Source organism: Bos taurus, chromosome 1 (assembly GCF_002263795.3).
Source record: "Bos taurus isolate L1 Dominette 01449 registration number 42190680 breed Hereford chromosome 1, ARS-UCD2.0, whole genome shotgun sequence".
Taxonomy (NCBI): Eukaryota; Metazoa; Chordata; class Mammalia; order Artiodactyla; family Bovidae; genus Bos; species Bos taurus.
In genome coordinates, this window is record NC_037328.1 from 2,146,881 (window position 1) to 2,174,754 (window position 27,874).

Below are 27,874 nucleotides of genomic sequence, written 5' to 3' on the forward strand. Positions count from 1 at the left end.
CTTCTTCACTTTCTGCCATAAGGGTGGTGTCATCTGCATACCTGTTATCGATACTTCTCCAGGCAATCTTGATTCCAGCTTGTGCTTCTTCCAGCCCAGCGTTTCTCATGATGTACTCTGCATACATTGGATACCCATATAATTGAGGAAAATCTCCCCATCTCAAGATCCTTAACCTAATCACACCTGCAAAGTCCATTTTGCCAAGTAAGATAACATATACATAGGCTGTGGGGATTAGGATGTGGGCAAATTTGGGGACCATTATTCAGCCCACCACAGGGGCTGCACAGAATGACACCAGACAGGTCGGTAGACACTCTCAGCATCTCTGCTTTGGCCTCTTCCACCAATTCAGTCTTGCATGGCACCTGCAACCCAGCACACCCACACCTCTACAGTCTGGCATCCTCAGGTTGGCCAGTATACCAACACCCCCCTGTCTCTCAAAATCTGAAGGCTGCGACCCTTGCAGGGCTGTTCTTCCTGGGGCTGGCATTCATCCTTTTCTTGTTAAACTCAGTGCAGCATTAGCTTGGCGGGTGTAAAAGCCTACCTTAAAAAAAAAGAGGGGATAGAAGAATTAACCTCGTTTTCTGGAGCTTGGCAACCCACTCCAGTATTCTTGCCTGGGAAATCCCACAGATAGAAGAGCATGGCAGGCTATAGTCCACAGGGTTGCAAAAAGTTGGACACGACTTAGCAACTAAACAACAAGTGGAGCTTGGAGTTGGGACATGTGAGGGTGGAAAAGATTTGTGGCACTTCCTAGTAACCTGTATATACTCATTTGCAAACAAGACTCTGACTTTCTGGTTGCAAAAGTGCACTTGTTGGGCCAAGATGAGAGCGGTGCTGGCCAGTCATTCTGTCTGCTGGCAGGGAAGAGAAAGGCTTATTGGGAACAGCAGGCTTCTTCATTTAATTCCTCCTTCACTGCCAACAATTCGTTCTGGGTACACATTCCTCTTGAAAGGGCTCGTGCCAGAGTTGAGACTTCCAGGAAAAGCTGGAGTTTGATGTGATAATGCCAGTCAGCCAGATCAGTACTCTGGCTTAGCTTGGGCAGGAACTATTAAACATCAGCTGATTTCTTGAACTTAATAAGAAAAAAATGCCATACCTCATTCTCTAGAATGTTAAGGCACCTAGAGTAATAAATACACTATATCATAATTTATAACAAATGCATGTATGTTTTTTAAATGACATACAGTTGACTTAGGATACTGTGTTATTTTCAGGTATATAGCAAAGTGATTTGGTTATACGTATATTTCTCTATATACATATGTTTTCAATTCTTTTCCATTACAGTTTATTACAAGATATTTCATATAGCTCCATGTGTCATATAGTTAAGCCCTTGTTTATTATTTTCAAAAATATTTATTTATTTGGCTGCACCAGGTCTTAATTGCTGCACGCTGGATCTTTAGCTAAGGCACATGGGATCCAGTTCCCCGACCAGGGATCGAACCCCAGCCCCGCTGCGTTGGGAGCTTAGGGTCTTAGCCACTGGAACACCAGGTCTCTATCTGTTTTCTATGTGGTAATGTGCTTCTCTTACTCCCATGCTCCCAATGTATCCTTCCCTCATATGATGTGTTTTTAATGTAAAGATTTGTAAATCAAAAAGAATACATGGTATAAAATATTAGGTTAAGAAATTATGTGTTGATGTTGTTGAGTCACTAAGTCGTGTCCGACTCTTTTGCAGTCCCCTTGACTATAGTCTGCTAGGCTCCTCTGTCCATGGAGTTCTCCAGGCAAGAACGCTGGAGTGGGTTGCCATTTCCTTCTCCAGGGGCTCTTTCCTACCGAGGGATTGAACCTGCACCTCCTGCATTGCCAGGCGGATTCTTCACCACTGAGTCACCGGGGAAGCCCTCAGAAATTATAGGCCTGTGGAAAATGTATGTCTAGGACATTAAGTCAGAGACTGTGCTGTGGTGGGGGGTGGAGTGTATGCCCACATGCAGTCAAAAAGTCCTACACATTCACCAAAATCAGCTTCCTTGCAACTAACATAAAAACCAGGTTGCTCAATGTCCAAAGATGCATAGTATCTGAGGAAAAAGCAACCCAGTTGGATTTCTGCTCCAGACAAGGACAACTTTGGCATTTGGTGGGCCCTTAGTGCTTCCCCAGTGGCTCAGCAGGAAAGAATGCAGGAGACTCAGGAGAGGTGGGTTTGACCGCTGGAGAAGGGCATGGCACCCCACTCCAGTATTCTTGTCTAGAAAATCCCACGGACAGAGAAGCCTGGCGGGCTACGGTCCATGGGGTTGCCAAAGAGTTGGACGAGACTGAGCACGCGTGCAGGACGAATGCAAGGGCCCTTAGTTTAGCTAACTTACCCTGGAATTTTAATTGATTCGGAACTTTTAAATTTAACAAATACACACAAGCTCTTATCATTGTTTTCCCTTTTATAATAATATTTAATCACTCTCATGAATCTATAAAATACTTAAAAATAATAAAGAAGAGAAAATACTCCCCCGTAGTCTTACAACCCAGAAATAACCACAGTTTACATCTTGGAATGTCTAAATTCTTGAGCACCATTAAAAAGCAAGGAGGCAACATTATTTCACCATTTTTGAGAAGACTGGAGAAACCGCATCAGGATGGAATAGAAAGGAATCTTTCGTTTCTCACATGCTTGTTTTTCGTGACGGTGCAAAAAACAGGCTGCTTATGGTTTTACGAGATTATACAGATAGTTCTGACTCTGCCAAGTCCCACCCATGTCTTGGGCCATGTGAACCACGTCTCCTGTATTGGCAGGCAGATTCTTAACCACTGAGCCACCAGGGAAGCCCTTCAAGGCATCGTTCACTCTTCAGCAACCTTCCAACTTAAGCCTTTGGTCACCTGACTCCTTTCGGGCATGGCCATGCAAAGTCGTGGGCATTTGTGCTGCAAGCCGAGACCTGGGGGTCAGCCTACGTTTCATGGTGTTACATGCCTGTGAACTTCTATGGTGGACTCAAACTATTTTCATTTTTTCTTAAAACATTTTCACTGGAGTAGAGTTGGTTTACAGTGTTGTGTTAGTTTCTGCTGTATATCAAAGTGAATCAGTTACATAGACACATATATCCACTTTTTTTAAGGATGCTATTCACATATAGGCCATTGCAGAGTGTTGAGTAGAGTTCCCTGTGCCATACAGTAGGTTCTCATCAGTTATCTATTTTATATCTAGCACTGTGTCAATCCCAATCTCCCAGTTTATCCCTTCCCCTGCCCTTTCCCCCGTTGGTAACTGAAAGTTCGTTTTCTACATCTGTGACTCTATTTCTGCTTTGTAAGTTCATTTGTACCATTCCTTTAGAGTCCACATATAAGCGATATCATAAAAAAAAGAAAGATTGTCATCGTGAGATTTCCTTTCCATTTCCCCTTGAAACTTCAAACACCATACTTAGGTGATCTACATAGAAAACAAACCAGAACAAAACAAGTGCAAACTCACTTCAGTACATTTGTTAGCGACGGCAAGACCAGAAAGGGTCCAGGAGGTGATGCTCAGAAAGCACAAGGCTTTCAACTGTGTGTCTTTCCCCCCCTTCCCACGCTCCTTCCTTCCTCATGCCAGTTCTTCCTTTTTTCCTTCCTTCTCTTATTCATTTAACATTTATTAAGCACCTACTCCACGCCAGGCCCTGTTCTGAACACAACAAAGACTCTGAGTTGGTGGAGTTTACATTTTAGCAGAGGTGACAGAGGGCACCCCAGGCAACCCCCAAACGCAGTGCCTCGTGTCTCGGACAACGGTGGACCTGGGACCCAGAGGACGGTGGGTCCGACTGGACTCCGTCCCAGGTGACCTCGGGGTCTGCAGAGCGGATGATGCGAGAATCCCTTCTCTCCCTCTGTTCCAGCACTGGTGGCCGGGCCCCAGTTCTCTGGACCCTCTGTGTGTGTGTGTGGGATGGGGAACCCCAGGTAGGAGCCCTGAGGGACCCCTTATGCTGTGCCAGAGAGGTAGCGCCCCACACAGCTTTTCATAGTTGCCTACTATAGCTTGAAGGGCTTCCCAGGTGGCTCAGTGGTAGAGAATCCACCTGCCAGTGCAGGAGACGCAGGTTCAATCCCTGGGTCGGGATGATCCCCTGGAGGAGGTCATGGCAACCCACTCCAGTCTTCTTGCCTGGAGAATCCCGTGGACAGAGGAGCCTGGCGGGCTACAGTCCGTGGAGTTGCAAAAGAATTGGACATGACTGAGTGACTAAACAACAGTAGCTCAAAGAAAATACTAACTCAGGCGCTTGGGAGGTGTTCCCCAAAGGTCAGTTCAAAGGGTCTCACCACGAGCTCACATTCCCACCACCTTCCCTGACTTGGGGGAAGACCTCTTGCCTGACAACCTTGGCTTTTCCAGGGTATGTGGTAGGGGGGGCCACCCTTCTCTGCTGTCACTGTCCTTGCCTAATACCCAGGGACCTGGGTACAGCCGTAAACTCTTCCATACTGCCTCCCCCCAGATGGCACGGGGGCACCTATGCAGATGAAGCCTCAGAATCTTCCTGGACGACGTCACTCAAGACCAAGGGAAGCTCTTGTTTTTTTCAGACATTACACTGTCCCAGGAAGCAAACAGTCCTAAAGAACTTTGATTCCGATGAAGTCAACTAACCCTGAAGTGTTGACTTACTCAAGTTTCCATAGAAAGGAATCCTCAGCAAATATTTATCAGCACTCCCTGTGCGACAGGCATTATTCCAGAGACTTGAGACCAGGCACTGTAACTAAATGGAAACATCAACATAGCCTCCGACCTGCTACAAGAAATTGTGTCATTTAAACAGGAAGACTAGTGGGCAAAACAAATTACTGAAAATAATCTGCACTTCCTGACCTAGATAAATCTCTCCATCAGCCTAAAGAATGCATCTGTTAGAAAAGTGGGCACTGCTATGTGCTCGTTTGGCCACACCCAGAAACAGAACCATCGCATCACTTTTGCTATGTCAGTCCAATCCAGTCTATGCCCAACTTTCCAGGGCTCTAGAGTTGGGCAAGACCGAAAAGTCAGAGAAGGCAATGGCACCCCACTCCTGTACTCTCGCCTGGAAAATCCCATGGACAGAGGAGCCTGGTAGGCTGCAGTCCACGGGGTCGCTAAGAGCCGGATACGACTGAATGACTTCACTTTGACTTTTCACTTTCATGCATTGGAGAAGGAAATGGCAACCCACTCCAGTGTTCTTGCCTGGAGAATCCCAGGGACGGGGGACCCTGGTGGGCTGCCGTCTATGGGGTCGCACAGAGTCGGACACGACTGAAGCGACTGAGCAGTAGCAGCAGCAGCAGAGTTGGGCAAGACAGCAAACGGAGAAGAGGGCAGCAGAGGATGAGATGGTTAGTTAGATCGAATCACTCAATGGACATGAATCTGAGCAAACTCGGGGGGGACAGTGAAGGACAGGAGAGCCTGGCAGGCTACAGTCCATAGGGTCACAAAGAGTCGGACACGACTTGGAGCCTGAACAACAAAAGAGTTGGACAAAGCCCAGGAAATGTGAGGAGAGCGGGCTGGCATTCAATCTGCTGGGTACACGGCTAAGATGCTCACTGGTCCATTCAAAGCCTGTGAATCCTCATCCATTGTGCTCCCTCTGAACATCCCTAGCAAACCCGGGCATCCACATCCGGGGCCTCGCTTCTCCTGCCCCCCGCCCCCCATGCTCCTCACCAGCGGCAAGAGAAGGGCCCTGGTGTCTCTACAGACAGTCCTTGTGCAAACGTTTCCTGCGCCCATCTTCCACCCCAAACTACAGCAATGTCAACATCAGGGCAAACACAGAGCAGAAGAGACCAATTCTAGCCCACGAATTAAATTCCTCTTTAGTGCCCTCTGTGAAACAGTTTAGTCTTATTTCCGAGAATTAAAAATACCGGCCTTCTGTTCAACCTTGCGTTTAGAAATCGCCGTGACGGAAAAGGAAAGGGCCCCACAGGCGACAATGGAAAGCCTGAGAGATGATACAACCTATGATGGGGAAGGCAGCACTAGGAGGTGACATCTGTTTTGTTGTTACTCTTAAACAACATAGATGTAGTTTCTTGCCCATTATTTAGAGGGATAATATTTTTTTTTTTTAATTTAAAGCACAGCACCTGTGATAAAATGTGGTTTTCCTTGAGTAACTGTCATTGGGTCCTTTTTTTACATGCAAAGTGTATATTTTGGATAATTTTCAGTTCAGTTCAGTCGCTCAGTCATGTCCGACTCTTTGCGACCCCATGTATCACAGCACGCCAGGCCTCCCTGTCCATCACCAACTCCCAGAGGTCACTCAGACTCACGTCCATCGAGTCAGTGGTGCCATCCAGCCATTTCATCCTCTGGCGTCCCCTTCTCTTGCCCTCAATCCCTCCCAGCATCAGAGTCTTTTCCAGTGAGTCAACTCTTTCTCATGAGGTGGCCAAAGTACTGGAGTTTCAGCTTCAGCATCATTCCCTCCAAAGAAATCCCAGGGCTGATCTCCTTCAGAATGGACTGGTTGGATCTCCTTGCAGTCCAAGGGACTCTCAAGAGTCTTCAAAAGCATCAATTCTTTGGCGCTCAGCCTTCTTCACAGTCCAACTCTCACATCCATACCTGACCACAGGAAAAACCATAGCCTTGACTGGACACACCTTTGTTGAAACTAATGTCTCTGCTTTTGAATATGCTATCTAGGTTGGTCATAACTTTCCTTCCAAGGAGTAAGCGTCTTTTAATTTCATGGCTGCAGTCACCATCTGCAGTGATTTTGGAGCCCAGAAAAATAAAGTCTGACACTGTTTCCACTGTTTCCCCATCTATTTCCCATGAAGTGATGGGACTGGATGCCATGATCTTAGATTTATAGAATTATAGGGTTATAGATTTATAGGTTCTGTCTGTGGAGAAGCCTCCGCACAGACAGTGCAGAGGGTTCTGTACGCCCCTCATCCAGCTTCAGTTTCTCCTAAAGTTAACATCTTATGTTTGTCAAAACCTGGAAACCAAACTGACACCTCATTATTAACTAAAATCCACACTTTATTTGGATTTCATCAGTTTCCACATTAACATCCTTTTTCTGTACCAGGAGTCAGTTCAGGGTACCATATTACATTACACTGGATTCTTTTTGAAGTGGCAGATGTAGGATTACATAAAGGGTAGAATTAATTATATGTTGTCTTGGTATTGAAATTTGGACATATTTCTTGTTGACTGTGGTTTGCTTTTTGAAAATAAACCAGATCAAAGACAAACACCTGGATTTGTCCCTTACAAGCAAGCTATTTCAAAGAGGGGAAACTTTATTTTTATTTTTTTATATTTAGTGGCTGTCCTGGGGGCTCAGATGTCAAAGAATCCACCTGCAATGTGGGAGACCCGGATTGGGATGATCCTCTGGAGAAGGAAATGGCAACCTGCTCCAGTATTCTTACCTGGAAAATCCCCATGGACAGAGGAGCCTTGCAGGCTGCAGTCCATAGGGTCGCAGAGAGGTGGACACGACTGAGTCACTAAGCACAGTGCACAGTTTTATTTTTAATACTTAGTTTTATTTATTTATTTGGCTGTTCCAGGTCTTAGTCAGGATGTTCAAACTCTTAGCTGTGGCACGTGGGATCTAGTTCGCTCACCAGGGATCAAACCTGGGCCCTCTGCATTGGGAGCATGGAGTCTTAGCCACTGGACCACCAGGGAACTACCTAAGGGGAGAAATTAAATGTCTTATAATCTCGACAGGCTTTACTTTAAAGTTGTGCCCAATGAAGAAACTTTGGCAGTGATGGACATTCATTATTTTTATCGTGGAGATGGTTTCACATGTGTAAAAACGCATCCGGGGGCTTCCCTGGTGGCTCAGTGATACAGAATCCTCCTGCCAACGCGCGAGACACGAGTTCGATCCCTGGTCCAAGAAGATCCCTCCCACTATGGAGCAGCTAAGCCAGTGTGCCACGCGACTGAGCCTGTGCTCTTGAGTCCAGGAGCCGCAACTACGGAGCCTGTGTGCTGTAACTGCTGAATCCCGAGCAGCCTAGAATCCATGCTCTGCAACGAGAGAAGCCACTGCAATGAGGGGCCCGAATACCCCAACTAGAGAGTGACCCCCGGATGCTGCAACGAGAGAAAACGCCCTCACAGCAGTGAAGACCCAGCACAACCAAAGATAAACACATTTTAAAACTTCAAAACTCATTCGAAGGTACACTTCCAATGTGCACAAAGGCACAGCTTCATGTGTACAAGTCATACTGCAATCAAGCTGAAAATAAACAAAAGAATTGCGTGTCATGCGTAAGATCTTAAGATAGGGTTGCAAAATGCTTCGTTAATGATTGCCAAGGCATCAGATTATTCTACATATTCCAGAGGTCAAATTCTACCTTTTATAAAACCTCAGTGAGAGGACATTCTAACTCTAAAGATATTCCATCTTTAACGTGAATTAGGAGTTTCTCCCTTGGAAATCAGACCTGGACCCATATGAAAAATGATCCCAATTTAACCCTAGTGGCTCTGATCCCTTAAGGTGTTTCCAAGAACTGGGCAAACTCCAGCGTCTCTTTGAGTTTGGCGATACCAACAACCCAGTGATGTCATATGCAAACTGGGGCTCACCCTACCTGCCTGGCCAAAGGTCACTGGGGCTGATAAGAAGTGGCAATGTGCCAAGAAGCCGGAGCCATCTCCACTGAGAATTGAATATGTCACATTTCAGGCTCATGTTGAAGGATTTAAAAAAAACAAATAGAATAAAATAATTAGGTCATGGGAAAATGCAGTAGATATAGTGAGTGTGTGTGTGTGTGTGTGTGTGCTTAGTCCAACTCTTTGTGACCCCGTGGACTGTAGCCCACCAGACTCCTCTGTCCACGGGATTCTCCAGGCAAGAAAGTTGGAGTGGGTTGCTATTTCCTTCTCCAGGGCCTCTTCCTGACCCAGGCAGGGATCAAACCTGTGTCTTTTATGTCTCCTGCGTTGGCAAGCGGGTTCTTTACTGTCTGAGCCACTAGGGAAGACTCAAAATACAGGTGTGCAATTCTAATCCATAAATCCAAAATCCAAAGAGCTTTGAAGATTGCAGACTTTCATAACTCACGACCTGAGTTAACACAAGGCTATATAGTGTTTAATTATGCCACGCAGTGTGAAAGGCATGCATTTCCCTTGAGACTGGTAAATGGTATGACTGTCTTTGATGTAGGTATGTGTACCCGACACTGCTGTAGGTAGGTACTATGTGGTATCACCCGCAGCAGGTCACTTTTTTTCCCCCTTAATTAGGTTTTTAAAAAACTTTTAATTTTTATATTGGACTATAACCAAGTTGTGATAGTTTCAGGTAAACAGCCAGGGGACTCAGCCACACATAAGCATGTATCCATTCTCCTCCAAACTCCCCTCCCATCCAGGCTGCCACATATCACTGAGCAGAGTTCCGTGCTATATATATCAAGGTCAGGTCACAACTCTAAAACCCCAAATTGCAAAACATGACTGACCTGCGGTTTCCAGGTAAAAGGTTGTGTGTCTGTGCTGGTGGCCACTCCCATTGATTACACATCTGTACGTGATGTATCTTGGAGAACCTTCTCAGTCGTCCTTGTAAAGACGAACTTGGCTTCCCCTTCTTACTTGAGGCTCTCCATCAGAGGTCAGAGTCTACATTGGAAACAACAGAACCCATCCTAGCTAGATCAGATGGAAGACAACTGTCTGAAAGGGTGTTAGGAAGCAGAATCCTTGAAGAGGCAGAAACCAGATCTGGGGTACTTCATGGTCACTCTGGGCATTCTACTGGACACGCTCTTTTCCTAAAGCCTCGCTGTTCTTTTCCTACCACCTCGAGGTGGTAAACTGGGTGATTTTTGCTCTTGTGGTAGGAAAAAAAAAAAACTTGTCAGATTTGTATCCTTTAACCATGAATGACGTTGACTATCTTTTGTCTAGGAGCGTTTGAGTTTCCTTTTCTATGAACTGTCTGATCACATCTTTAACCTTTTTTTGGAAAACTCCAAAAAGGAAGCTCAAATGTTCTTAACAAAATTCAGTCAATCCCATATATAGTCGAAAGATACAAATCTGACAAGTTTTTTGATTTGTATTAGTGATATTAGCCCCTTCAGTCAGATGGTTCGTGACAATTTTTCCTATATAGAAATAAGTAATTTTTTAAGTTAATAATTTTAGAACAATAAAATACTATATAACTGGAAATGAATGAGTCAGAGCCAAGTTGGCAGATAGAGACTGATGTCTTGGCTGGAGCAAGTGAAAAATCTCAGGGGCAAGGGGGTGTGTATAGCAAATCCCATTAATAGATAAAAGAATATGGTTGTGCATGTACTGGATATCCTGTAAAGACATACAAGAAAATACTAATGCCGGTTCAGGGCATTGTTTCTGTATGCTTATATACCCTTTAGACAAACATTTTTTTAATTTCATGATCTGTGGATATGTTACCTTCTAAAAAAAGATCAATCATTTAATGCAATTAAAGTGATAACTCCTTCCCTTTCTGCTTCTGAATTTTTTGTTTCCTCAGAAAGAAATGGATTCTGTAGTTTAACATTGTTAGCAGATCCATTCATGCTTTCTTCTAAGACTTTCATTGTTTTCTGTTTATTTAATTGTAATTCATAGTTATGTAAAGAATAAAGTTAAGATCTCCGTCCTGTTTTTCCTTTTGGCATTTTAATTGAGATACTCCTGCATATAGAAAGTCATTTGGTGAGAATTGATGTGTATTAGAAGAACCAAGGGGGATCTTTCTATTTATTCAAGTCTTCTTTTGTTTTCTTCAAAATAATCCCTTACAGTTCTTGCTAAGTTTATGCCTTAGCATTTCATCTTTTGATGCGCTGTTACAATGACTGTAGAAGAGATCTCCCCTTCCATTATGTTTATTTGTTTTTCTAATACGGAGTGCCTTTTTTTTTTAAGGCCTAATTCTTTTTATTTTATTTTTTTAAATATAAATGTATTTATTTTAATTGGAGGCTAATTACTAGGAAGTGCTTTTTAATGTTTTTGTCCTTCTGAAAGAAGGTATAGGTATTGGAAGTAATACATGTACAGCTTTTTAAAAACCGAGAAGTAATTGACATATAACATAGTGTTAGTTTTAGGTGTGCAACACAATGATTTGATATATGTATATGTTATAAAATGATCACCACAACAGGTTTAGTTTGCACTCATCACTACAACTTTTTGTTTGTGTGTATGATGAAAAATTTTCAGAGCAACTCCCTTAGTACTTTTCAGATGTACAAGGTTGCTAACTCCTAGTCACCACGCTGTATATGATATCCCCAGGACTTATTCATCTCGTTCCTGGAAGTGTGGACCTTTGGCTGCCTTTCACCCATTTTGCTCCGAACCTTATCCTCTGTCTCTGGCAACCACCAGTCTCCTTTCAGTATCTAGGAGGTGGTTCCTTTATTTTGTTTTAGATTCCATGGTGAGTGAGATCATACAGTATTTGTCTTTCTCTGTCTGACTCATCTCATGGTGCATCTGACTTAGCATGATGCTCTCAAAGTTCATCGATGTTGTTGTAACTGGCAGGCTCGCCTTTTTTTATGGATGAACAATATTGCAGCCATGGTATCGATTTGAACTGGTTCTTGTTTCTCTGCTAGAAATGTGCGTGTTATAGATTACTTTTGCAATGCGTTCCATGATTGAATGTCCTGACTGTTTCTAATTCTTTTCTCACTGATTGTCTTCAATTCCTCTCCTTCACTCTCACATCGTCTTCAGCGGGAATGACTTGGCCTCCTCTTTCACCTGCCATCACGTAACATTCGGATGAAGCCCATGTTCTTATGTGATGTTTCCAGAGACCTAAAAACGCACAGACCCGAATGGCACTTTGGTGTTTCTAAACGGTGGCACGGCCTCAGCTGGCCGGGGGTCCAGGCATGAGGCTTCGGATGGTTGACATTTGTGATTTTGCCCTCTTGCCCAGCCTGCTTGTGAACAAATAGATAGCTGCTCCTCTGTCTCCGAGCTCTGGACAGGACTTAGACTGGGGGGCTTGGCGGCCAGTGTACAGCACTGGTTATTTAACGCATCTCCCCTTAGCGTGCTGGCAGGGCTGCCCCAAAGGAGAGTGGTATGTGAGCAGTAGGATTCTTTGTTTTTTTGTTTAATATTTATTCATTTATTTGGCTGCGCCGAGTCTTCGTTGTGGCACTTGGACTCTTCGACCTTTGTTGTGGCCCGGGAGATCTTTAGTCGCAACATGTGGGCTCTAGCTCCCTGACCAGGGATTGAACCCTGGCCCCTCTGCATTGGGAGTGCAAAGTCTTAGCTACTGTACCACTGGGGAAGTCTGGAGCAGTAGGATTCTGAAGAGTCTTACTCTTGCCTGGAAGGAGGTGGGCCCTAAAAAGGTGCTGGGGGCTGGAGGATGGGGGACCCCTAGGACAGACTTTACCACTTAACTCTGAGGTCAGTTTCACCATCCAAAATGGCAGAGCAAGGACTGGAAATTCTTGAGAATTTCAGCAACTCCCTAGGAGTCGAAGGGGAGAGATGACTCATTAAGGAGGGGACTTGGGTTTCTCAGCTGGTGGTTCCTTCAGGGGCGTTCCCCTCCACCTCTGGGGCCAGAGAAATAGGAGAGCAAGTTTCCCAGAGGGGGCACTGTGGGGCAATGAAGGCGCCTGAACTGCTGGGTCCCTCAGGGAAGGTGGACTCTCAGGGCAGGGAGGGTCTGGGCTCCTCCTTGGGGAGGAGAGAGGGGAACCGTGGTCAGGAGGCGAGCCCAGACCCTTGATCCTGGTGGCCAGTCCCTGCCCCACACACCCACTGGGCAGGACCTGCCCTCCTGGGAGCACGTTCCACTAAAGCTGGAGGAAGTTCAGATGGCAAAGGAAGGAGGTGCAATGGCAGCTGAAGGGCCCTGAACATGCTTAGCTAAACAGAGCTTGGATTCTCCCGATGGCAGCATCAAACAGACCTTGGAATGTGTCATCAGTCAGCCCCAGAGCTGGTGAAGAGCTGGCAGGAAAGAGAACGCAGAGATTTGTCTCTCCCAAGGCACGTGTTTCGGCAAGCCCACACTGCGCGGAGCCTAGGCGGTTATGCAACTGCCTTGTCAGTTGAGCTCAACCCGCTTCATGAAAATAGCCATCTAGCTCACATCACACTATGTGCTGCTATGTGGTTGACGTGAGAAGACACTTTTACCAGTGGTTAAAGCCCTTTGGATTTTTCACTGTTGAAGACAAAGCGACATGTGGTTATTATGTTATAACCACACAGTATCAAAGGTTGCTTAACTAAGTGTGAAAGTCATCGTAAGCACTGCAAACATCAAGAAACTCAGGAAACTATTCCTCGAAGCCGTCTGAATACAGCCAGTACTGGGTAGAAATCAAGTAGCTTCTTCTCAGGTCAAGATCAGGTGCTAAAGCCCCCGCCCAGGGTGCTGAGAAATCAGACCTTGGTGAAACAGTCTCCTTTGTACATTTTTTTTAAAATTTTTAGTTGAAGTGTAGTTGATTTATAACGTTGTGTTAATTTCCGCTGTGCAGCAAAGTGACTCAGTTACACACATATGTACGTTCTTCGTTCTTTTTTAGATTCTTCTCCATTATGGTTTATTTCAGGAGACTGGCTACAGTTCCCGGTGCTATTCAGTAGGACCTCGTTGTTTATCCAGTCTATATGCAATAGTTTGCATCTACTAATCCCGAACTCCCATCTCCCCAACTCCCCCTTGGCAATCATCAGTCTGTTCTCTACGTCTGTGAGTCTATGTCCGTTTTGTAGATTGGTTCATTTCCACAATACCTTAGATTCCACATAGAAGTGATATCACATGGTATTTATCTTTCTCTTTCTGCTTACGTCACTTAGTCTGATAATCTCTAGGTCCATCTATGTTTCTGCAAAAGGCATTATTTCTTTCTGTTTCATGGCTGAGTAGTATTCCATTGTATATGTGTATGCTGTACTTTCTAAGGTCCCAGAGAAAAGCAATTGAGAGGTTCTTGATCATTTTGTTGAGACATAGGGGAGTTTACAGTGGGAGAGGTGGACCTGGTTTCCTTCCAGAAGTAAATGTAAATAAAGAACTCAAGTGATGTCAAACCAACCAATATGGAAGAACTGATCAGGCACATGATATTCCAGAGGGTGTAAAATGATAACATAGACTATGCCTCCAGGGTCTTGCAATGACATAGGAGAACTAGATGGGAACACAAAGAAGGCAGAGGAGGAAGATGGCAAAGGAGTTCTTAGAACGAGGGGTCTGGTCACTGCTGAAGAGCGAAAAGATGGGAGAGGTTGGACCAAAGCGTGGGGTGTGGCTGCCGGGAAGAGCAGCGGCTTTCAGAGAGCCACCCGCAAAGAAGCCAGATAGAGAGGGACTCATCAGTGAGTGGGTGTGAGGATGCTGAGAAAAGTGTGGTGATGGGGCACGGTGGTGAACCCAGGAAGTGGTAAGGCTCAGAAATTTGTGTTGTTTTTTTTTTTTTTTTAAAGTAGAGGGAGACCTGGAGATGTTTACAGATGGGGAGGAGGCATCGGTGGAGGAGGGATTAAAGGTACAGAACATGTGACAATGATCACCAAGCCCTCTCCATGCCCCGTGTGCAGACCTAGCCATGCTTCTTAACTGCTGGAACACATTCAGAGCACGAGTGTTTCATCACTTGATGAGCATTGTTTTGAGTTTTGTTTGTCTTACAATGGGAACCTATGAATATTTGTGAGGTTAGAAACAAGAGCCAGAAGATGTGTTTGCTGAGGTCTACCTTGTTTCATAGGTCAGCAAATTTGGAAAACTCAGCAGTGGCCACAGGACTGGAAAAGGTCAGTTTTCATTCCAATCCCAAAGAAAGGCAATGCCAAAGAATGCTCAAACTACCGCACAATTGCACTCATCTCACACACTAGCAAAATAATGCTCAAAATTCTCCAAGCCAGGCTTCAACAGTACATGAACCATGAACTTCCAGATGTTCAAGCTGGTTTTAGAAAAGGCAGAGGAACCAGAGATCAATTGCCAACATCCGTTGGATTATCGAAAAAGCAAGAGAATTCCAGAAAAATATCTATTTCTGCTTTATTGACTATGCCAAAGCCTTTGACTGTGTGGATGACTACAAACTGTGCAAAAATTTTAAAGAGATGGGAATACCAGACTACCTGACCTGCCTCTTGAGAAATCTATATGCAGGTCAGGAAGCAACAGTTAGAACTGGACATGGAACAACAGACTGGTTCCAAATAGAAAAAGGAGTACGTCAAGGCTATATATTGTCACCCTGCTTATTTAACTTCTATGCAGAGTACATCATGAGAAATGCTGGGTTGGAGGAAGCACAAGCTGGAATCAAGATTGCTGGGAGAAATATCAATAACCTCAGATATGCAGATGACACCACCTTTATGGCAGAAAGCAAAGAAGAACTAAAGGGCCTCTTGATGAAAGTGAAAGAGGAGAGTGAAATGTTGGCCTAAAGCTCAACATTCAGAAAACTAAGATCATGGCCATCTGGTCCCATCACTTCATGGGAAATAGATGGGGAAATAGATGGGGAAACAGTGGAAACAGTGAGAGACTTTATTTTTGGGGGCTCCAAAATCACTGCAGATGGTGATTGCAGCCATGAAATTAAAAGACACTTACTTCTTGGAAGGAAAGTTATGACCAACCTAAACCGCATATTAAAAAGCAGAGACATTACTTTGCCAACAAAGGTCTGTCTAGTCAAGGCTATGGTTTTTCCAGTGGTCATGTATGGATGTGAGAGTTGGACTATAAAGAAAGCTGAGCACCAAAGAATTGATGCTTTTGAACTGTGGTGTTGGAGAAGACCTTGAGAGTCTCTTGGACTGCAAGGAGATCCAACCAGTCCATCTTAAAGGAAATCAGTCCTGAATGTTCATTGGAAGGACTGATGCTGAAGCTGAAACTCCAATCCTTTGGCCACCTGATGCGAATTACTGGCTCATTTGAAAAGACCCTGATTCTGGGAAAAATTGAAGGCAGGAGGAGAAGGGGTCGACAGTGGATGAGATGGTTGGATGGCACCATGGACTTGATGGACGTGAGTTTGAGCAAGTTCCAGGAGTTGGTGATGGACAGGGAAGCCTGGTGTGCTGTGATTCATGGGGTCGCAAAGAGTCGGCCATGACTTAGGGATTAAAAAACAGCCTTGCTATGCGGACAAGTCACCGAAGCCCACAGTTTGCTTGTCTCCGAAATGAGGGTCCTCACAGTGATTGGGCTGGTTAACCGCCTGCCTCCCCACAATCCCAGCAGGTTTCCTGCTCTCCTCCCCTCAGCGTGAATGGGTGCGTCTTCCTAGAGCTTAACTGTACCTCAGTCTGTAGCTGACGTTGTGACTGAAATGTACCAGGCTCTGCAGGGTGCCTCATGGTCCTGGCTAAGCTGGGATGGAGCGTTTCCTCAGATGAGGGACTTTCAGCCCTGAAACTGAGGTGAGGAGATTTGCCCTATCACATGCTCTGCTCCAGTGTTTTGCAGAAGTCAAGGGTATAATCGCTCCAATTTTGGGGGACAGTCCCAACTTCTCTCACCGTGAAATGGCCTTCCCCCAACTCATGGTGGTCACATTACAGAGACATATTACAGGGCTCCCAAGGGCCAGGATTTTTTTTTTTTTTTTTGGCTATGTGGCTGGTGGGGTCTTAGTTCCCTGACCAGGAACTGAGCCTGGGGCTTTGGCAGTGGCAGCAGGGAGTCCTTACCACTGAACCACTGGGGAATTCCCAGAAGTCTGCATCTCAAGACTAGTGAAGCTGGACCAGCACTAGATTATGGGCTGGAGTAACTTCTCCTTTCATAATGGAAACTGGAATTTTTTCTGAGGTCCACTTTGCAGCCAGGATGAAATAAGGGACAGAGATGCAAGGCAACCTCCCACGGATTATGCTGATGGTAGTGGGTAGGGGGAGCATGACAGGACCCTTCAGGTTGGGCAAGGATCTGGGACTTAGATGCAGTGGGGGAAATTCGGAGGTGCCTCAACCTGGGAGATGCAAATTTATAAGTGATGCCAAGGAGACTCTGAGATAGAATGACTGGGACTCTCTACTGTTTTGCTTTGATGTTCAGTGTTATTGGAGCCTGTCTGATGCATGGGGGCTGGACTGAGGCTGATGGAAGAAAGAAAATCAAGGTGGGGGCCTTGATTCACCATAAGGGCCAGGGGTCTGAAGAGGTTAGGACTCAGGCGATCTGAATGGTGGTTCCAGAGCCTAAGGCATTTGGGAGGAGCATTCGTCTGGGTCAGCCTGTGAGGGACACGGCCGCTGTGCATTGTGGGAAGTGGATGCTTGTGAATTCAAAGTGGGGACTAACACACTCTTTGTCACAGCCCCAAAGTGGCAACAACTTAAATATCCATCAGCTTATGAGTGGATAAACAAACTCTGGTCTATCCATGTAAGGAAAACTTTTCAGCAATTAAAAAAAGAAGAACTTTCCTAGTGGTCCAGTGGGTAAAACTCTACACCTTCAGTGCAGGGGACACACGTTTGATCCCTGGTCAGGGGAGATCCCAAGGGCTCATATATTACAGGATGTATGGGCCTTGACAACCTTGCGTTAAATGAAAGAGACTAGTCACAGGTCACGCGTATGATTCTCTTTGCATGAAATGTAGCAGCTAGGGAAATCCATGGACAGAGTAGAGAGGCCAGGGGATGGGAGGAAAGGGGATGAGAAGGGACGTTGGTGGGGGGTTCAGAAGATCAACTTGGGGTCCACACATCCCCCCTGTGTGCTTCAGGGGCCATGCCGTTTACCTCCTGTGGCGCCATCATCTCTGGGGTCTGTTTATGCTTCAAGACCAGCTCTTAGTTACTGTTGCTTCTTTATAGATTGCTGTTTTTATTTTATCTTTTGTCTGTGCTGGGTCTTCGTGGCTGCACGCGGCCTTTCCCCAGCTGCGCCGAGCAGGGCCTACTCTCCATGGCAGTGTGCAGGCTTCTCACTGTTGCAGACCGCAGGCTCTAGGCATGTGGACTTCCGTAAGCACGGCATGCAGATTCTGTGGCCATGGCTCGTGGGTGGTAGAGCCCATGTCCCTTGCACAGCAAGGCAGCCTCTTCATCACTGGGCTGCCAGGAAAGCCAAGACCAGCTTCGTGAGAGAGTCTCTGACACCTGGGGATGGTGAGGAGGGTGAGTTCAGGCAGGCCCAGCCAGAGTGAGGACAACGCGGCCCACGTGCTCTTGGCGTCCTTAGTCTCTTTTGCTCAAATGTGGGTTTCTGGGGCACAGAGCTGCTGGTGGCCTTGAGGTTTCAATTTCCTGTCTCTTGCCAAGCTTCTGTTTGCCATCCTGTTGTGTGAGTTAGAGCGAGTCGTCACTTCAGGTGTGGGAGGCTAAGGGTTCTCAGTTCTGCCCACACCTTACAGATGTCTGGGTCTGGCTGGCCACACCCAGCCTTGTCCCCCAGGTCTGAGTCAATTGAGGTGCATGGTGGGGACTCACACCTTTGACTCTTCAGCCAGGAAAAGAACCCTTGTTCTGCAGAAAATATTGCACAATAGATCAAATTGCACGCAGGCAAAAACAGAGGGGGGAAAATAAATATTATAGAGATGTCTCCAGCAGTTGATTAATACAAATTTGGTGTTATTTTCTGGGGTTTTGTGATATCCATGATAATTGATTCCTTTTTGAGATTTGTAACTTGTGATTTTATTTTCTCGTTGTACACAAACATTCACTTTTGCATCTAATTTTGTTTTCTTTTCTTAAAGACGGACTCCCAGGATTCTATGAGCTTTATGCTCCCAAACATTTGGGATCTGCCTCTTATTTGAGGGCTTCCCTGGTGTCTCAGCTGGTAAAGAACCTGCCCGTAATGCAGGAGACCTGGGTTTGATCCCTGGGTTGGGAAGATCACCTGGAGAAGGAAAGGGCTACCCACCCCAGAATTCTGGCCTGGAGAATTCCATGAACTGTATAGTCCATGGGGGTGCAAAGAGTCTTTAACTTTCACTAACTTTCTTGTCTAAAGGTGGCCGTTGGTGGTAAAGAATCTGCCTGCCAGTGCAAGAGAGGGAAGAGACACGGGTTCAATCCCTGAGTCCGGAAGATCCCCTGAAGTAGGAAGTGGCAACCCACTCCAGTATTCTTGCCTGGAAAATCTCATAGACAGAGGAGCCTGGCAGGCTATGGTCCATGGGGTTGCAAAGAGTCAGGCACAACTGAAGTGACTTAGCATGTATCTTGTCTAAATGTTCATGTAGGTTCAAGTTTAACATTTGGGAAAGAGTATTTCATACTTATAGTAAAAGTTAAAGTCGCTCAGTTGTGTCCGACTCTTTGCAACCCATGGACTATACAGTCCATGGAATTCTCCAGGCCAGAATACTGGAGTGGGTAGCCCTTTTCTTCTTCAGGGGATCTTCCCAACCCAGGGATCAAACACAGGTCTTCTGCATTGCAAGCAGATTCTTTACCAGCTGAGCTACCAGGGAAGCCCTCATACTTATACATCACATCAGTTCTCCCAGGTTGTCTGTGTATCTCAATTCAAGTGAGCACTCAGTTCAGGCGGTGGCTTGACAGCTAGATCTGTCCACTGTACAGGTCCATTCGCCCACTGCAGTTACTAAGCAGTCAGTGGAGTCGTATGTTGTCAGTGTGCAGATACTGCACTCCCTGACTTACCACTGCATGGTTTTAACAAACATTGATGAGCCTGTCCTGAATCAGTTATATCACTGGGAGTGGCAATAATGCTAATTATCAGATTCCTTCACTCATTCTGCTTTTGTTGGCTGGAATTCTAGAATAAAGGAAGCTTTCCTTCATTGATTTCACAGATAATTTTAATGTCAACCAACTATGATTTGGAAGCACCGATAAAATCTATTCATTTATAGATGAGAAAAACCAAGGTTCGTGGAGGTATAAAGATTTGCTGAAAATCACACAAGAACTAGCAATCAAAGGCTGTGTGTGTGTTTTTTTTTGATACCAAAAGAAAAATCTTTCCCTTGAAAAATTTCGAAACACCAGAGTACTGCATCTCAAGCTGTTGTTCTTTTAGAACTCCTGTCAACATTTCCCAGAACAGGGCCTGGCTTGCAAAATACAACCAGGTTTTCAGAAACATTAGAAGCCTTTTTGTTTCATCCAGGAGTGAAACTGGCTCCCCACTCTCTCACGGCCACTGCCCCAGCGTGGGTTCGTGCTTCCTAACTCACTTCATCCGTGTCCTACTCTTTTTGACCCTATGGATCGCAGCCCGCCAGGCTCCTCTGTCCATGGGGATTCTCCAGGCAAGAAGACTGGAGTGGGTTGCCATGCTGTCCTCCAGGGCATCTTCCTGACCCAATGATCGAACCTGCGTCTCTTATGTCTCCTCATTGACAGGCGGGGTTTTTGTTTTTTGTTTTTTTTACCACTAGCGCCACCTGGGAAGCCTCGTCATGCTCTGGAGGTTCTGGCTAACAATGATCAAAACTAAAAAAGAAGTATAACTGCTAGAAATAAGAATACAAAATCACCATTATTTGCGTACAGTATAATACCTTTTCTAGAATACGATGGTTATTTATTATATTAGAAATTAAGACTGGGGAAAAAAAAACTTCAAAATATTACTTATCAGGAGTTCCCTGGCTGTCCAGCAGTTAAGACTCTGCTTGCCAACGCGGGGGACACAGGTTCAATCCCTGGTCCGGGAAGGTCCCACCTGAGGCAGAGCAACTAGGCCTATGAGTTGCACGTACTGAAGCCCCTGGGCCTAGAGCCTGTGCTTCTCAACAGCAGAAGCCACCGCAGTGAGAAGTCGACATGACATGAGGGAGAGCAGCCCCTGCTCACCGCAACTAGAGGAAAACCCGCACTCAGCAACAAGGACCCAGCGCAGCCAAAAGTAAATACATCAACAAAAATTACTTATCAAGTCATTCAGAAGTAGAAAAAAGCCAGTTACATGTGAACGCAACAAATCCTTAGGAAAAATTATTATATTTTCCCAAACAAAAAGCATTTGCTAAGAACCGTGCTACTCTTTCATAGCTTCACAGATCTCTTTAACTTCTGGACAGTAGCTTCTGGTGGACAGTAGCTGGGTCCTATGGCAGCTCTGCACACAGTAGGTGGGCTGTCACACGTAACACAGTCGGTGGGAAATTCCACTTCACACTCATGAGAGAATGAAAGTGAAAGATGCAAATAACCTCTTGGTTATTATTTTGAAAATAGTTTTTTTTAAATTAATTTATTTATTTAAATTGGAGGCTAATTACTTTACAATATTGTAGTGGTTTTGCCATACATTGACATGAATCAGCCATGGGTGTACATGTGTCCCCCATCCTGAACCCCTCTCCTACCTCCCTCCCATCCCATCCCTCAGGGTCATCCCAGGGCACCAGCCCTGAGCACCCTGTCTCATGCATCGAACCTGGACTGGCGATCTATCTCACATATGGTAATATACATGTTTCAATGCCATTCTCCCAAATCATCCCACCCTCCCCTTCTCTATTTTGAAAATAGTTTTGACTTTGCCGACCTCCTGAAAGGGTTTCTGAGGCTATACTTTGAGAGCCACTGTTCTGGAACACTCAGGAGACTCAGCTCAAAGTTTTACTAGCGTCTGTTAGCTTGCCAGAGTGACTGGATAAATGATAAATGTTTGTTTGTTCAGTCGCCAAGTGGTGTTTGACTCTTTGCAACCCCATGGACTGCTGCATGCCAGGCTTCCCTGTCCCTCACCCGAGTTCATGTCCATTGAATCAGTGGTAGTGATAAATATGTGAAGACAAGTTACTTTCCCATTTACCAGCATCTCTAGAATGTCTTAGGCCCACACCATGTGTGTGTGTGTATCCACTGTATCACCTTTATAGAAAATCTGGAATCTCAGCAATCCATGGCGCATGATGCTGGGAGTTGAGGCTTTTCAGAGGTTCCTTTTTCCTAGTCTTTCCTTCTAGGGCTCCCAGATGGAATTAAAGGGCAGACAGGATGGTCCCCAGCTGTTTCCAGGAGACCCATGACTTCTTATGGTTAAATCTAAAAGATGCTTATTAGTCTCTTTATCCTAAAGCAGTGGACATTTTCAGGGTCATTCAAATTGATAACAAAAAAGCTTCTTTCCTTTGTAAACAGAAAAAAAGCTTTTTTAAATTATTATTTTTTGTGCCTGTCAGAATTTTGTTCATGGTACTAATTTTCAAGTATCCCCAAAACTTTATTCTAATTATGTTGAAATACGCAGCGTCTAGTTTTGTCTCAGCCCTGGAATTCTGTTGTTCAGATGTTTTTCATGAAACAGAAATGCTTTTACATGACTAACAGTTCATTTATGATTCATTATTATTTTGAGCTATAATTTACATACCATAAAACATCCATTACAGTTCAATAACTCTTCATAATTTTATAGAATTCGGCAACCACCACCACAGTCCAAAATATTTGCTTATTTTTGTTTGACTCTTTAAAATATCTTAAGTACAATTAGCATTAGAGAAAATATGGATGTCTACTTTAAAACAAAAAAACCCCTGAAATTTGAAAGTATTTTAAAGTAGTGTTTTTTCCTTCAGTGACTATGTCTTAAACTAAGCCAACTGAACTCATTTTAATGTCAGTCAATTATTAAATAATTTATTAAGGACTTCCTTGGTGATCCAGTGGGTAAGAATCCACTTGCCAATGCAGGGGACACAGGTTTGATCCCTGGACTGAGAAGATTCCACATACCACGCACGGGGCAACTGAGAGAGAAAGTTACATGTGACAATAAGAGAATCCACCGCAATGAGAAGCCCACGTACCACAACTAGAGAGAAGCCAACGAGAGAAAGCCTACATGCAGTAATGAAGATGCACCACAGCCAAAAATAGATCTGGAAAAATTTATCAAGCATCACATCGTTATCGAGAGCTCTGTGTGTGGTGAGTCCAGCTGCTCACAGCTCAAAGGCCCATAAAGAGGCCAGGCTGGTGGAAAGGAAGGTTTGCTTTATTTCAGACGCTGGCAACTGAGGCAGGGGGATGTCTGTCCAGAGGCCCACTCCCCCATCCTGACAAGCAGGAGGCGAGAGCTCCTATAGACAGAGGGGGCAGGGGGCTACGTGCAGAAACACACAGTCGTCTCTAGCAGTCATCTTTAAATCGGTCATCAGTGGTCTCACCAGCATCAGCCCGTTTCAGGTACAGCTAATCTTCAGTTCCAGGGTGCACTTGTCCCCATTTCTTTACGATGTGATCAGTTCTCGGAATTGCGGCAGCTCGTCTCCTGGGTACCGTCTGGTCGTCACGTAGTTAGCTTCCCCACCTGGTGTTTTGGTGTCTGTAATACAGCTCCCAGGATGTGGCGCAGAATATTATCTGCAGCCCTTGAGAGGGAACTAAAGGTCCTTGACTGCGCTTAATGACTACATTTTCATTTAGTCCCCTTTGACTATTTTTCTTTGATTCTGCAGTTCTCATTTCTCTGACTAATCTTATTCGTTGACTAAGGTTTTCCACAGACAAGAGGCAGGCAGAGGGCACGGCGGTGCTGGTGTGGGGGAGGGCAAGGACTGTAATGGTCCTTGTCTTCTGCTCTGTTTCAACTTAATGGCTCATTTTGTGTGTCAGCCTGGCTTGGCTGCACCACCCAGATATTTGGTCACTGTTCTAGATGTTTCTGTGAAAGTATTTTTTAGATGTGTCCCAGTCTTTTTTTTGTCATGAAGACAGTAGTTGTATGAGATTAGGGCCTACCATATTGACTTTACTTTACCTCAGTCACCTCTTCAAAGACCATGTCTCCAAAGACAGTCATTCTGAGCTACTGGGTGTTACCACTTCAACGTCAACATTTACAGGGGATGAGAAGAAACACAGTTAAGCCCACGGAAGGCTAGTCTACTTGACTAACTTCCTTTAAACTTTTAAAAATTATTTTTCCTCTTGAGACATTCAATTGAAAATAAGAATTTCAAAGTCAGTTTGGGTTGATATAGCACAGCACCACAGCCTGGTGGCTTATAGACAGAAATTTATCTCTCACGGTTTTGGAGGCTGGAAGTCTGAGATCAGGCAGGGTTGATTTTGGGTGGAAGCCCTTCTCCGGGTAGCAGATTGGTGACTTCCTCTTTTGTCCTCACTCTGATGAGAGCAAAGAGGGGAAGTGAGCTCTCTGACGACCGTTATAGGGGCACCGATCCCACTCATGAGAGCTCCACCCTTGAGACTACATCTAATCTTAATAACCTCCCCAAAGCTCCACCTCCTAATAGCACTGTGGCAGGTAGGGTTTCAACAGATGAGTTTTCAGGAGACATAAACACTCCAGTCCACAACACCCAATTTTAATTTTCAATCCTCTGAGCTCATTAAGGGTTTAACTTAACATTCTTGTCAAAGCAATGATGTCTGGAGAATGACAGCAGCCTTAGCTGTTTGTGTTTGCTCAAGTTTTCAAAAGTGTAGAGTAAATCGCAATCTGTAAAGAAGGTTGAGCTCTGCCTGATTTCCCCTCCTACAAGTCACTTCAGGTTAAGTCAACAAATAGGGCTTAACTCTTTCAGCTTTCCTTAACACTTGGTGAATAAATCATTTATCTGTTCATTCATCATTTAGATTCTTGACCGTCTACTGTGTAGATGTGCCGGGTACTCTCTAATCTCTTTTGCAGTGATCAAGATTAAAAGAAGAAAACAAAAAGCACAAAAGTTCTCCCCAACTAGAGCTCACATTCTAGTGGGAGAGACAGAAAATATTCAAGAGATAAAAGATGCTTTTTTTTTTCCTAAAGAGAGAAAATAAGTCATGGAAGGGACTTAGGAAATATGTGGTATGTGTGTGTGTGTGTGCAGGGTCAGGGGGGGTGCAATTTAAGGAGAGGGAGCAGAACAGGCCACCCTGAAAAACTAACACTGAAGTCAAAACTTGAAATCAACATATGAGTCATGGGGTCAAGCATGGTAGAAGAGCAGAACTAGGGAGAGAAGTTGGTAAGTGCAAAGGCCCCGAGGCAGGGGCAGGCTTGCTGTGCCTGAGGAGCAGCAGGAGGCTGAGGTGGCTGGAGCGGAGGGTCAAGGGGGAGGTGATGTCAGAATGCTGATGAAGTGCCCTGGAGGTCACTGAAGGCTTGGAGGTTTTACTGTAAGAAGGAAGCCACGGGAGGGCGTGGGGTCAATGAGCAGTGTGATTGGCTTACAATGCTGAATAGTTACCTAAAATGATGGAAGACGGGCAAGGGCTGAGGAGGAAGGAAGATCAGCCAGGAAACAATGCAATCACTTTCCAGGAGATGATGGTGGCTAAGATGAGGTGGTAATCGAAGAGTGTGTGAAAGTAGTCAGATTTGAGATGTTTTAGTGGAATCTCCCAGCAGATAGAATGTAAGCCAGGAGTCAAAAGCAGCACAAATTCTTTGGCCTCGAAAAATGGGAGAAAGGAGTTGCTATTTATTGTGATGGAGAAGCCTGAGGGGGCGGGAAGGTTGATTTGGTTTCAAGTCAGCATCAGCATCTCTTATTTCATAACAGACGACTTTTGAAAAAAAGATACTGTATTTGAGGCACACAATTCTAGAATCTTCTAGATATTCTGCAACCATAAATTGTCTGAAGAACCACACATGCATCACTGCTTAGCTCAATAACTGCTTATCTTAGCTCATCCATGTGACATGGTGCGACTTGCCAAATTTTGGTTCATTGCTGTATGATGTATTTTGTTGTGCTGTAATTAATGGTCACTCATGCTTAGCAAGCACTTCTTGGGCTTCAGGCAGAGGTTTACCCAAGTTTATCTAATTGGTTGTTGGCAGACCTGGGACCTGTTTCCTGGACCTTGAAGCGCCTGCCCCTCTGACACAGATTGGTGCCTAATTGCAAAACTGAATATCGTGCCCCATCAGAAAGAAGGGCTTGAAAACATTCTGAATTATCCATCCTCGTGCTCGAGAACAGTGAACTCAGTAGGTTATTTGTTCTTGCGGCAGTTGAGTTTTTGCTCAAGTCCCACCCTTGAAAAAGATGAGCTTCCCTGCATTAGAGGAAGTGTAACTAGATAACTGCAAGCTTAGTCAAGGGGAAATTTTTGAAATAAAAGACAGTACACATTTGAGGAAGTGGGTTAACATGCCAACAAGAAGTCAAGAGGCCTGGGCAAGAGGCCAACAAAGAATCAGAGAAATCCACACTTCTCCATGATAATTGTTGAAGACTGGACAATGCAGAAGCAGTAAACATCCTGAACTTGTAAGCAGTCAGAGCTGATGATCCTTAATGAAGAGACCGGCATGGTGTGTAATACAATACACGATCAAGGTTTGTAGGGTGAATGAGTGCTCTCGGCCTTCTTCTTCTTCTTCTTTTTTTTTTTCCAACTTCCTTTCCCTGAAATGACAGACAGCAACGGAACTAGGAAGACCCAGGCTTCAGTTGACTTATTTACTGTTGATGGTTATCAAATGTGAACTACAGGAAGCAGATACCAGCTGGTACAGGCCCAAGTACGGAAGAAAGCTTTTGGGTACAACCTCAGTATAGTTTCTGAGGAAAACATATATGCAAGACAAATGTTTCATTTTGCCAAATCTTTTCTTAAAAAAAAAACAAAAACTACATGCATCTATTATTTTCCCTATGGTTATGATTTTAATAAAATCAAATGAACAGTTCTCATTCTGGGTAAATATGTATTCAAATCCCATAAGTCAGTGGTCATTTAAGATGAATTCTCCCAGTTCCTAGGGCTGCAGGTTTGTTAGCCACACCATGTAGGCACAGCAAGGTGCTCTGCTCAACGCGCCATAAGGCAGGAAAATCAGAGTGTTGACTGGACTGAATGCTTGTCTGGAGGCTCTGCGGAAAAAACCCTCCTTGAAGGTTGTTCTTGTTGGCCGAATTCCATCCCTTGAGGTATAGGACTGAGGACTTGCACCTTATTTCCATGCTGAATGTGAGCCAGTGACTACAGGCCACCTGAATTCCCAGCCATGAGGCTCCCACCCTTTAGCAGCAGTGTGTCAAATCTCAATGCTTCAAACTTCTGACTTCCTCTTCTGTGATGAACCAGAGAAAAGGCTCAGCTTTTAAAGGGTTCCTAAGTCACGCCCATCAGGATAATCTTCCTCTCCCAAAGTCAGCTGTGTTCTATACTCTAACTTGTTAATCACGAGCGTAAAACCCATTATACTCACAGCCCTGGGGATCATGCAGGATGTTTATACCAGGTGTGGGGATCTTGAGCACCCTCTTTGAATTCCGCCAAAGTTGTTTCCTCTTGTAGAATCAGCTCCCCAAGATGAAGGTTAGCTAGCTTATTGCTGTTGTTCAGTTGATCAGTCGTGTCCGATTCTTTGTGACCCCATGGACTGCAGCACACCAGGCTTCCCTGTCCCTCCCTATCTCCGGGAGTTTGCTCAAACTCATGTTCGTTGAGAATCAGTGATGCTATCTAACCATCTCATTCACTGCTGCCCTCTTCTCCTTTGCCTTCAGTCTTTCCCAGAATCAAGGTCTTTTCCAGTGAGTCAGCTCTTCGCATCAGGTGGTATTGGGTAAGCTTCAGCTTCAGTCCTTCCAGTGAATATTCAGGGTTGATTTCCTTTAGGATTGACTGGTTTGATTTCCTTGCTGTCTGAGGGACTCTCAAGAACTTCTCCAGTACCACAAATTAAAAGCATCAATTCTTTGGCTCTCAGCCTTCTTTATGGTTCAATTCACAACTGTACATGACTACAGGAAAAACCATAGCTTTGACTATATGGACCTTTGTTGGCAAAGAGATGTCTTTGTTTTTTAATATGCTGTCTAGGAGCTTTCCTTCCAAGGGGCAAGCATGTTTTAATTTCATGGCTGTAATCACCATCCACAGAGATTTTGGAGCCCAAGAAAA

The 27,874-nt window shown here is 44.9% G+C and overlaps 1 long non-coding RNA gene across 7 annotated transcripts in view; it reads left to right on the forward strand.

Annotated features, from left to right (window-relative positions):
* Nucleotides 1-27,874, forward strand: part of LOC132346179 (uncharacterized) — a 56,504-nt gene that overhangs the window by 17,281 nt on the left and 11,349 nt on the right. For 3 of the 7 annotated variants that reach the window (XR_009495935.1, XR_009495936.1, XR_009495938.1), the window contains one exon: nucleotides 1-26,595. This exon is cut by the window's left edge. The exons of 1 other annotated variant lie outside the window; for it this stretch is intronic. This is a non-coding gene — a long non-coding RNA (uncharacterized lncRNA). Of the gene's footprint in view, nucleotides 26,596-27,874 lie in introns of those variants that run through there. 3 more of the 7 variants (XR_009495937.1, XR_009495940.1, XR_009495942.1) reach the window with 3 other exon arrangements.